The 12,137-nt window shown below is 35.5% G+C and overlaps 1 protein-coding gene across 1 annotated transcript in view; it reads left to right on the forward strand.

The window, feature by feature from the left end:
• Positions 1 to 12,137, forward strand: part of PPP2R3A (protein phosphatase 2 regulatory subunit B''alpha) — a 157,873-nt gene that overhangs the window by 104,818 nt on the left and 40,918 nt on the right. The gene's annotated exons all lie outside the window — the stretch shown is intronic.

The raw sequence follows: 12,137 nt of genomic DNA on the forward strand, positions 1-12,137 counted from the left end.
ATGGGACCACCATTGTATATGCAGTTCGTCCTCAACTGAAATGTCGTTAGGTGGCGCATGACTGCAGATGATATGAATTTTAGTTGTTTTCTGATCTTCATGGTTCAGTAGTAAATTGGAGAGGGAAAGAAGAGCAAATTGTGGGTGACTAGTGTATGAGAACACATCCTCATTCCCTGAGTCAGAATCATCTCTCCCTTTCCTTGGCACTCCCAAACATACATTGATTTATAGTTGTGAATTTACACGTCTGTTTCTTGCCACTAGTCTGTCTCTTGTTTAAGACAAAGATCTAGGCCCTTCTCTTCTTATTCCTAGCTTGTGTAGCACAGTGCCCGACACGTATTCTACTCAGTTCCAAGAGAGGAGAGGCTACAGTCCTTGATGCTGCTTGCTGGTATAACTGACCCAGCTGTCTGGATATTGGTTCAAGAAGTATCTAAACTTTGGATATATGGTTTGGAAATCATTGAAGTAGAAATAAAACAAAGCTATTTCTTGGGCTCCCTATTAGATTATATTTAAATAACTTTGTTTTCCATTTCAAAGATAGTTATTGTCCATTATAGGTAATGACATGGTAAGAAGAAAAAAATAAAATTTAATACAAATAATTCTAACACTCGGATAAAGGCAGTATTGAAAGTTGGTATGTATTGTACAGTCTTTTTCATATATACCTTTACATAGTTTTTGGACATATAGATTAATTCCATAGGATTAAATCCTAATTACCATCACTTCAGAATTTTCCTGGAATGCTCTCCTATAAATATTGTCTTCTGGTTATAGCTGAATAGTTGTAACATATGCTATTTTTTTTCCTTAAAATAAGTCTCCAGAAATGAATTGCTAGGTTAAAGGGTGTAGACATTTTTTAGGGAATTTATAAAAATTATTAAATTGCTCTTCAGAAAAATTGTATCATTTTATACCTTTATCAACAAGATATTGAGTAAAGTTTCTGTAACCCATACTAACATTAGGTATTTTCTTCTTTAAAATATTTTCCAATTTGATAAATAAAAAATTCAGTATTTTATTTTGCATTTCTTTGATTACTAATGAGGCTAAGTTTTGTTCATACACTTTCAGCCATTTTTATTCTCTTAGGTGACTTGCCTTTTCATGTCTTTTGCTCATTTCTGCTGTATTAATTTAAGTTTATTGTTTTATCACAATCACATTGTTTAAAAAAATTATAAAATACATAATTCAAAAACGTTAATATAAAATTCATTCATAATTCCATGACCCATAGTTAACATTTTGGTATATGTCCTTCTCTGCCTTTCTCATCCCTCTTTCCCTCTTCTTCCTCCTCACTGCCTCCTCCTTCCCCTACTTTCTCTTGCTCCCTGCACCAAATGATACAGTATGATAAATGGTATCATATTGTACAGCTTTGTAGCACACGGTTTCACATAATAGTATATTTCTATGCCAGTAAGTTGCATGTTTATAATTTAGTATTAATCCATTATTTTGAACACTTAGTTTGTTTCAATGAGATTACCTAAATTTCCCAAGATTTGAAGGCTGTGCATTTTTACATTTCTTGCCTTTTTACTGTTCTGTTAACCCCCTCAATCTCCATCTTTTATCTTTCATATTACCTTAATTATGAAAAAGTTTTCCTCAAATACTTCCCATCCATTTTTTCCTCTTTCTGGAACTCCTGTTATCCCACAAGAACAAATGAAGAGAATTAGAAATGGTAATAAAGAAGGTTAATATAACAATAACAAACTCTGTGAATATATACTTGCTCTCCTTTCTTCTCTCAGCTCCTTTAAAAACATAAATTATATAAAGTAATAACAATAACAGTGTATTGTCAGATCTGTAATATGTATAACAATAATAGCACAAAAGGAGGGAAGAGGGAATAGAGTTATATAGGGAAACATTTCAGTATTTCACTGGAATTAAATATAAACCTGAAGTAGATTCTACGAAGTTAAAATGTATATTGTAAGCCCTAGAGCAACCACTAGGAAATTAACTCAAAAAATGTATAGTGAATGAAATCATTGGAAGAATTAAAATGTTACACTTGGAAAATAAGAAATCAGGAAAGGGAAGATGGGAAAAACTCCAAGACATAAAAAACAAAAAGTAAAATAGCAGACATAAGTCCAACTATATCAATAATAACATTAAATGTGATAGATTAAACATTCTACCAAAAGGCAGAGCTTTTCAGACTGGATTAAAAAAGATATAATTATATGCTGTCTACATTAGACAGATATTAGATGTAAAGATACAAAAGGGGGAAAACTGGAAAAGGAAGGATAAATATACGTCATGGAAACAACAAACATAAGAAACCTGGAGTGGCTAGTTACAAATCAGAAAACATAGACTTTAATGCAAAAAACTGTTACTAGAGACAAAAAAGGACATTTTATATGATAAAAGGGTCAATTCAACAGGAAGACATTACCAGTTATAAACATAAATGCACCTAACAATACAGAGCCCTAAAATATGTGAAACAAAAACTTAGAGAATTGCAGGAAGAAATAAAGAATTCAACAATAATAGAGACTTCAGTACCCCGCTTTCAATGATGGATGAACAACCAGGAAGATGAGCAAGCAAACAGAAGTCCTGAACGACACTGTAAACAACTATAAACCAACTAGACCTAACAGATATCTATAGAACACTCCACCTGAGAACAGTAGAGTGTGTAGTCTTCTCAAGTACACATGGAACATTCTCCAGGACAGAAGGTATGGTAGGCCATAAAACAGCCTCAATAAATATAAGAAGTGAAATCATACAAAGTTTGCTCTCTGACCACAGTGGAATAAAATTAACAATAAACAGAAAGAAATTTGGGAATTCATAAATATGTAGAAACAACACACTGCTTAAATAACCAATGGGTCAAAGACATAAAAGAAATTGAAAAATAATTTGAAGTGAATGAAAATGAAGGAACAACATACTATAACTTCAAGATGAATGAAAATGAAAACAGTATACCAAAACTTATGAGATGTAGCAAGACTAGTGCTAGGAGAAATAGCTGTAAACACATATATTAAAAAAGAAATGTCTCAGATCAGTAACCTAACCTTCCACTTTAAGACACTAAGAAAAAAGAGCAAATTAAGCGTAGCAAACAGAAAGAATAAAGATTAGACTGGGTAAATTAAATAGAGAATAGGAAAACAATAGAGAAAATTAATGGAACCAAAAGTCAATTCTTTTGAAAAGATCAATAATATTGATAAGGCTTTAGCTACACTGATCAAGAAGAAAAAGAGAACATTCAAATTATTAAGGCCAGAGTAAAAGAGGGAATGACTGCTGACCTTACAGTTATTATATACATGACCTTACAGTTATATATGTATATAACAACTTTATGCTAACAAATTAGATACCTTAGACAAAACGAGCAAATTCCTAGAGAGACTACAAACTACTGAACTTGTTCAAGAAGAAATAAATCTGAATAGAAATAAATAAATAAATCTGAGATGGTTTCACTGGAGAATGCTACCAAACATTTAAAAAATAACAATTCTTTACCAACTCTTCCAAAAAATAAAAGAGGAAGGAACCCTTCCAAATTCATTGTATGAGGCTGGTATTACCCAGATACCAAAAACAGACAAGGGGCTTGCCCCATGGCCAAGTGGTTAAGTTTGCGCACTCTGCTTCGGTGGCCCAGGGTTTCAGCAGTTCAGACCCTGGGCACGGACAAGGCATTGCTCATTAGGCCATGCTGAGGCCGCATCCCACATGCCACAACTAGAAAGACCCACAACTAAAAAATATACAACTATGTACTGGGGGGATTTGGGGAGAAAAAGCAGGAAAAAAAAAAATGATTGGCAACAGTTGTTAGCTCAGGTGCCAATCTTAAAAAAAAAGACAAAAGATTACAAGAAAACTGGAAACCATTATCCTTTATTAAGATAGGCAAAAAATACTCAACAAAATTAGGAAACTGAATCTAGCAAAATATAAAAAAGATTACATACCATGACCAAGTGAGACTTACTCCAAAAATGAAAGGTTGGTTTACCATCTAAAATCCAATGTAATATACCGTATTAGTAGAACAAAGGCTAAAAAAACCACATTATCATCCCAGTACTCTCAGAAAAAGCAGTTGAAAATGTCTAACACCTCTTGATAATGACACCTCTTGATTAAAAAAAAAAAAACGAACACTTAAAATCTAAAAATGGAAGGAAATTTCCTTGACCTGATAGAGGGTATCTATGAAAAACTTACAGCTAACAACTAGTTAATAGTGAAAGATTGGGGGCCGGCCCGGTGGCACAGCGGTTAAGTTCCCATGTTCCACTTCTTGGTGGCCCGGGGTTCGCTGGTTCGGATCCTGGGTGCGGACATGGCACTGCTTGGCACGCCATGCTGTGATAGGCGTCCCACGTATAAAGTAGAGGAAGATGGGCACGGATGTTAGTTCAGGGTTAATCTTCCTCAAAAAAAAAAAAATTGTGAAAGATTGAATGCTATTTTCCTAAGATGAGGAAAAAGACAAAGATGTCTGCTCTATTCAACATTGTACTGGAGGTCCTAGCCAGGACTATTAGGGAAAACAAACATCCAAATTGGAAAGGAAGAAAGAACACTATCTATTTGAATATGATATTATCTTGTATGTGGGAAATCCTAAGAAATCAACTAAAAAACTATTCGAACTTAATAAAGGTTAAATAAGGTTGCGGGATATAATATCAATTAACAAAAATCAATTCTATTTCTATGCATGAATAATGAAAAATCCAAAAATGAAATTAAGAAAATAATTCCACTGACAATAGCAGCAAAAAACAATAAAATACCTAGGGATAAACTTAACAAAAGAAGTGTAAAACCTTATACTGTGAGAACTACCAAACATTGTTGAAAGAAAGTAAGGAAGATCTAAATGAAATGAAGATATCCTGTGTTCATGGATCAGAAGGCTTAATATTGTTAGGATGGCAATACACCCTAAACTGATCTATAAATTCAAAGCAGTTCCTAACAAAATCCCAGCTACCCTTCGTTGTTGTTTTTGCAATAATGGAAAAAAAGCTGGATCTTGAATTCATATGAAACACAAACAGACCAGAGTAACCAAAACAATTTTGAAAAGAACAAAATTATAAAGACTCACGCTTCTTACCTTCAAAATATGCAAAGCTTAAGTAGAGAAGACCATGTGATACTGGCAGAAAGACAGACATACAGTTAAATGGAATTGAATTAGGAGTCCGGAAATAAATCCTCACATTAATGGCTAATTGATTTTCAACAAGGATGCCAAGATAATTCAATGGGGAAAAAATAGTGTTTTAACAAGTGGTGCTGAGAACTGGATATCTACATGCAAAAGAATGAATTTGGACCCCTACCTCACATCATACACAAATTAGCTCAAATGGAGAGCTAAAAGTATAAAACTTTTAGAAGAAAATATGAGTAAATTTTTGTCACTTTCATTAGACAGTTTCTTAGATATGACTCCAAAAGCACAAGCAACAAACGAAAAAAATAGATGATTTGGACTTCTTCAAAATTAAAAAAACTTTTGTGCTTCAAAAGGCAACATCAAGAAAGTAAAAAAGATGAGCCAGCCCTGATAGCCTAGTGGTTAAAGTTCAGCACGCTCCACTTCAGCAGCCTGGTTTTGGTTCCTGGGCGTGGAACCACACCACTCATCTGCCAGTAGCCATGCTGTGGTGGCAGCTCACACAGAAGAACTAGAAGGACCTACAACTAGAATATACGACTATGTACTGGGCTTTAGGGAAGGAAAAAAAAAAGAGAGAGAGAGAGGAAGATTGGCAACAGATGGTAGGGCAAATCCTAAAGAAAAAAAAAAAAAGTAAAAAGACAACCCACAGAATGAGAGAAAATATTTGTAGATGATATATCTAATAAATGACTTGTATCTAGAATATAAAAAAAATGGCTCAATAATAAATAATTAAAAAATGAGCAAAGGCTCTAAATAAAGGTTTTTCCAAAGAAGATATATCTATGGTCAATAAGCACATAATAAGATTCTTGATATCATTACTCATGAGGGAAATGCAAATCAAAACCACAATGAGATACGACTTCACAGCCACTGGGATAGCTATAATCAAAAAGTCAGTAACAAGCGTCGGCAAGAATGTGGAGAAATCAGAAACCTCATACACTAATGGGAATGGAAAGTGCAGCAGCTGCTATGGAAAACACTCTGACAGTTCCTCAGTTAAATACAGGGTTACCAGATGACCCAACAGTTCCACTCCTACGCATATACCCAAGAAAAATTAAAACATCCACACAAAAACTTGTACACCCATGTTCATATCAGCACTATTCATAATAGCCAAAAGGTGAGAACAGCCCAAATGTCCATCAGCTAATCAGTGGATAAACAAATATCATATATCCATATCAAATATTATCCAGCAATAAAAAAATGAAGTACTGATATAGACTACAGCATGGTTGAGTCTTGAAAACATTATGCAAACTAAAAGATGCCAATCACAAAGGACTACATGTTGTATGCATACATTTATATGAGTTGTCCAAAATAGGCAAATCTGTAGATAGAGAAATTAGGTTCGTGGTCGCCTAGGCCTCAGGTACCTGGGAGGAGATGAGGAATGAGTGCTAACAGGTATGGAGTATCTTTTTGAAGGTGATGAAAATTAATTGTGGTGATGGTTACACAACTCTGTGGATATACTAAAAACCTGTTGAATTGTACATCTTAAATGCGTGAATTATATGATATGTGCAATATATCTCAGTAAAGCGGTTTAAAAAGAAAAAGAGTTGAAATAATACAAAGTATATTCTCTGACCATGATGGCATTAATTTAAAAATCAGTAAGAGAAAGATGACTGGAAAAATCTCCATGTACTTGGAAGTTAACACACTTCTAAATAATCCATGGGTCCAAAAGTATGTCTCAAGAGGAATTAGATGTTCAGCAGATAAAGGAATACTACAAAGAACATATACACACATAAATGTGGTGACTTAAATGGACTAATTCCTTTAAAATCACAAATTAACAAAACTTGCTCAGGAAGAAATATATTACCTGAATAGTCTTATATCTATTTTTAAAAAATGAAGTTATAGTTAAAAACCCTCTGAAAAAGAAATCTCTTAGCCCAGATAATTTCACTTTTGTATTCTTCCAGACATTTGAAGAAGAAATACCAAATTCTGCACCACTTCTAGAAAATAGAAAAGGGGGGAACAATTCCCAACTCATTTTATGAAGCCAGCATTACCTCAATCCAGAACCAGACAAACACATACAAGAAAATAAAACTACAGACCAACATCCCTCATGAAGATAGACCTAAAAATCATTAACAAAATACTAGCAAGTCAAAGCTAAGCTTCCCAACCTCTCAGGCCCCTCTTGAACAATCAGCAGATGCCCCAAGGGAAAGATGGTCCCAAATGCTAGCTCCTCCTCCTCTCTAGATTTCCTTCTAGATCTGGATGCCATACTTCTTCACCAGCCTGTTAATAGTCCAGTGCCTTCAAACAGGATTTCTCCTCCAGATTCTCTTAGTGAGAAGGTTAATTCAAAACACTTAGTTCATCATTACCAGAAGCAGAACCCTTCAGATCAACTTTTCATATCTAGAGATCCGTAATTGTATCTCTACTTACAGAAATACTGCCAAAAGAGGTTGTTTGAGTCAAAGGGTTTCTTTTGTGCCCCTTTTCTGCCTTGTATGTTGCCCTTCTCCTACTTTCAGCTAACATACTGTTGAAGCTTTATTCTTTGCCAGGTAACAAGTGTCTTCTATGCGATGGCTTATTTAATTCTCATATCACTATGAGTTTAGGTATCAGTCGTCCAATTTTACAGTTGAGCAAACAGAAGCTCTGCGAGTTTGCACACCTAGTAAGTGACCTGGCTTGGATGCAAATCCAGGTCTGTATGACTCTAAGTCTTGGGTTCTTTATCTCTTTAATGTATGGCTAGTCATGACACAACATGTTTGCATGTCTATCTTCTTACCTCCTAGCTGTGGAATCCCTAAAAGAGAGTTCTCTTGGTGTCCTGAGATTCCTTATTGCTTAAGAGACTCAAAATTAGGCCAGTCACATAAGAAAGTAACTCCTGATTTTGACTTGCTGATATTTCCTTGGATCCCACTGGCACTTACTAGGCACTCAGTGTGTTTCTTCTCAGTACTTCAGGTTGCCTTCCTAAAGCAGAATGTGAGCAGAAGACATCACTCTTTTAAAGTAATGGAGAAAATATCCGTACATCAAAATCAAACACTTACTTAACAAAATGTAGAGGCAACACTGCAGAAACCAGGTTTGTGGCTTATGAAAGACATGGACGGAAAAAATGGGTTTCCTGAAAGAAGTGATACACTCACTAAAGTGTGATGAGTGCTATGTTAAATACAGCCTACAGAATTAGGATCTTGAGTCTTTCCTGTGCCTGGTCCTGTGAGGGTTGGATATGGAAAGTACCTTTGGGCAGATTCTTTCTTGTGGACAGGCTCTTGCAACCCTCTTTTGATAGGTCCTTTAACTACCCTTCTGTCCTGGTTTTTTATCACGTTCTCCTTCTGCCTTGGTCTTCTGACTAGGTGTCCTCTCCAGCAAGTATCTCGTTCACCTTTATGTGTGAGGGCACTAGGTGCCTTTGAAGATAGTAGGTGCTAAAATATGTATACTGAATATGCAAAGGAATATACATTTTAGTTAATCCCTAAGCAATAATGGAGTTTTCTATAACTTTCTTCTTTAGTAGTTTATAGGAGTTTATATCAGGGCTGAGAAATCTCCAGTCCAAAACTTAATTTCATTAAGCCCAAGGACAAGGGTAAGAGGTAATCTTGTTTATGTCTACAGTTGTACAAATACAATTCGTCATGAATATAATTATACTTTAAAACCAAAAATTGGTGGCAAATATAGCAAAAATTTAACACTGGTTCTTTCTGGGTAGTTAGTCCTTTTGTGTGCTTTTCTGTTTCCAAGTTTTCCTGCATTCAATAGTCATTACCTCTAGACTCTGAGAAAATGTTACTTTGGTAAGAAAAAAAAAAGGCAATCTGCATTGGAAAAACCTTTAGAGAGTATCTATTATTTCCAATAAGAAAATTTCCTCTGCACATGTCTTATATGTGTTTAACCATCCAGCCAGCCCCTGCTTCTAAACTTTCCGGGACAAATAACCATCTACTGAGGTATACTGTTTTCTTTTTCTAGCTCTAAGCTTAAAAACATCTTCTCTCTTTTGTACGTTGATCCTTTTTATGCTCTGTAATACTCTCAGAATTACATCTGATTCATCTACCACATGATTCTCCTCGAAATATTTAAAGGCAGCTATCATGTGACTTGGGCAAATTTTGAGGCAATATATCTGTCTCTTTCTTTGCATTCTAGCTTTCTTCCTCTCTTTTGGGCTATTACAAAGAACTGAAGTGTATGCTGTAACTTTATTTATTGTATATACTCTTTTATCTTTATCCTTAATTGAAAATACAGCTGACTAAAGTACTTTAGTGTATATTTCTCAATAAAATAAATTGCCTTTCACTTTAGTCCTGTTAGGTACTTGTCAAAATCAAGAGTTACTTTCTTCGTATTGTCCTAATTTTTATTATCTTAAGGTAAGTAATAAGGAACTTCAAGGCACCAGGAGACCTTAGAGAGACCAAAGGATCGTTTACTGCCCCTTTTTGTACTGCTGAAAACATTATTACTAAAAAAATAATGACACAATGGTATAACAACCATATATTACCACATTTATTGTAGCCCTCTGTTCATGAGATCTATTTCCTCAAGGTTTTTCTCACAATCAGGAAATGTTTCAAAGTGGGGCTGGATTCTGCCCTTTGAAAACTCTTAGGGTAGATGTGATGTGACTGGAACTCACCACAGCCAATCTCTGTTGCCTCATGTTCACTGGATCCTATGAATGTCTCCTCTGTTCTTTGATGGTAATGTTAAAAATCAAGCTGGTACAATTTTAAAAATAGATTTCTCAAAAGAACTTTGCAAGTATTACATGTTCAATTTGTTGCAATAATGTAAATTTTATCTTTCTGAATAAAGGTGCACACAGATCTTAGTGTGACTTACTTCAAAACTATTAAAAGTTTGAGCTTAGTTATTTTTACTTTTCTCTGCTCAAAACAGATTTTTTTTTTAAACCATTACTTGTATGGAGGTTCTTAACATGGCTTAAGGCCTACAAATGGGAATTTAACCAAGAGTTTCCTAGAACCTCCTTTTAAGAAGTTTTACTTTGCCATGAATCAGTGGCTCTTTCTAGAAAAATATCATTCCCTGTTAGTAACTAATGCTGTTGGCTTCATGCATTGCTATACTTGCTACTGTAAATGACTGTGCTAAATGATAAAGTGGCCATAATAGAGTGTGAATAAGCTTCAGAGTGAAGATAGCAACTTAACCACATGTAGTACGTTTGATCTCTCTTGAAATTCCACTAAAATGACAGTAAAGAGATTTTTTTTAAGGAATAACCTGATAATAACAAAGGAAAAAGGAGAAGATATAGCAATAATAAAGATTTGGAAACTGGAAAGTAAATAAACTTAGCAGACTACCTGATTCCAAAGCCACCAGAGGTAAAGAACGAGAATCAACTGGAGGGGCCAGCCCGGTGGGGCAGTGGTTAAGTTCACACATTCCGCTTCTCCGTGGCCCGGGGTTCGCCAGTTCGGATCCTGGGTGCAGACATGGCACCGCTTGGCACGCCATGTTGTGGTAGGCGTCCCACATATAAAGTAGAGGAAGATGGGCATGGATGTTGGCTCAGGGCTAGGCTTCCTCAGCAAAAAAGAAGAGGACTGGCAGTAGTTAGCTCAGGGCTAATCCTCCTCAAAAAAAAAAAAAAAAAAAAAATCAACTGGATATACCCAGGAAAAACCTCCAAACATTCAGGACTTGGGAGTACCAGGACCCTTGGGAGTTGGGGTGGGGAAAAGGTAGAGCCAAAAATCAGGAGACCTAATAGAAAGTTTGCTTAAAGAAACAGTTGATCTCCAGATCATCTCCTCTACCCAGGCAGAATACTGATGCTTTATTCGCTGGAGAGTGTAAAAGAGAGGGCGTTTGGGCCGTGGAGCACTGGGTACAACTGAAGGTATGGTTACCATATTGAAAACAGATTAAATGAGCATATCCATACTGATTGCTGAGTTGCCCAGTCTTCAGTCCTCACTCAAATTACAGAATCCTGGCAACCTGTCCTGAACCTCCAGGCAAGAAACTAAAAGATACTATACTGGAGAATCTGACCATCCCAAGAATAAAGACCTGAACGTATGACATTGGGTCATCCCCAAGGAAAAACCCAGCCAGATCATTTTACAATAAAGCTCAAAGTCAACAAACCCATAGGTCAGAACTTAGCATCTACTCTTAAATATGAGCACAGAACAAAAGATCACTCAATACCTGAGTAAAGCCTCTTACATTAAAGGATAGAGACCAAACAAATAGAAAGAGGAAAAAGTAACTTGGATGAAACAGAGATTTTCAAGGAGAAGAAACCAAAACACTTATTAATATCCTCTGAGAGGTAAGAGAAAAAATTTCATTCACAGAACATGAACAGAATGGTACTTAATATAAAAGGAACATTCTGAGAACCAAAAAAGAACTCTGGAAAATCAAAATTATGATAGCAGAAATAAAAAAAACAGAATATTCAGAAGATAAAGCTAAGTAAACCTCCCAGAAAGAACCAAAAAAAATGATGAAGCAATAGAAAATAGAGACAAGATATGAAAATTAGAGACCCAGTCCAAAAAGTCCAACACAACTGGAAATTGAAGTATGATACAAGCCATATTTGTAATTTTATAATTTAGCCATAAGAGAGTGATGTCAGCAAGATGGCAGAATATAAGTTTCCATTGCTTGTTCCCTCACAGAAACAGAATTTGAAAAACTATCCATGTGCAAAAACCTTCACAAGAGCTAAGGATTCTAGGTGAGAGATTGCAGCACCTGGGTGGAGTACAGAAATAACAAAAGATACATTGAAGAGGTTAGAAAGGAAAATCTCACATTACCCACAGTGCCTCATCCCCTAAGCCCAGGCAGCCCAGCATGAAGAGAGACTCCTTCC

The sequence above is a fragment of the Equus quagga genome, chromosome 1 (assembly GCF_021613505.1).
Source record: "Equus quagga isolate Etosha38 chromosome 1, UCLA_HA_Equagga_1.0, whole genome shotgun sequence".
Lineage (NCBI taxonomy): Eukaryota > Metazoa > Chordata > Mammalia > Perissodactyla > Equidae > Equus > Equus quagga.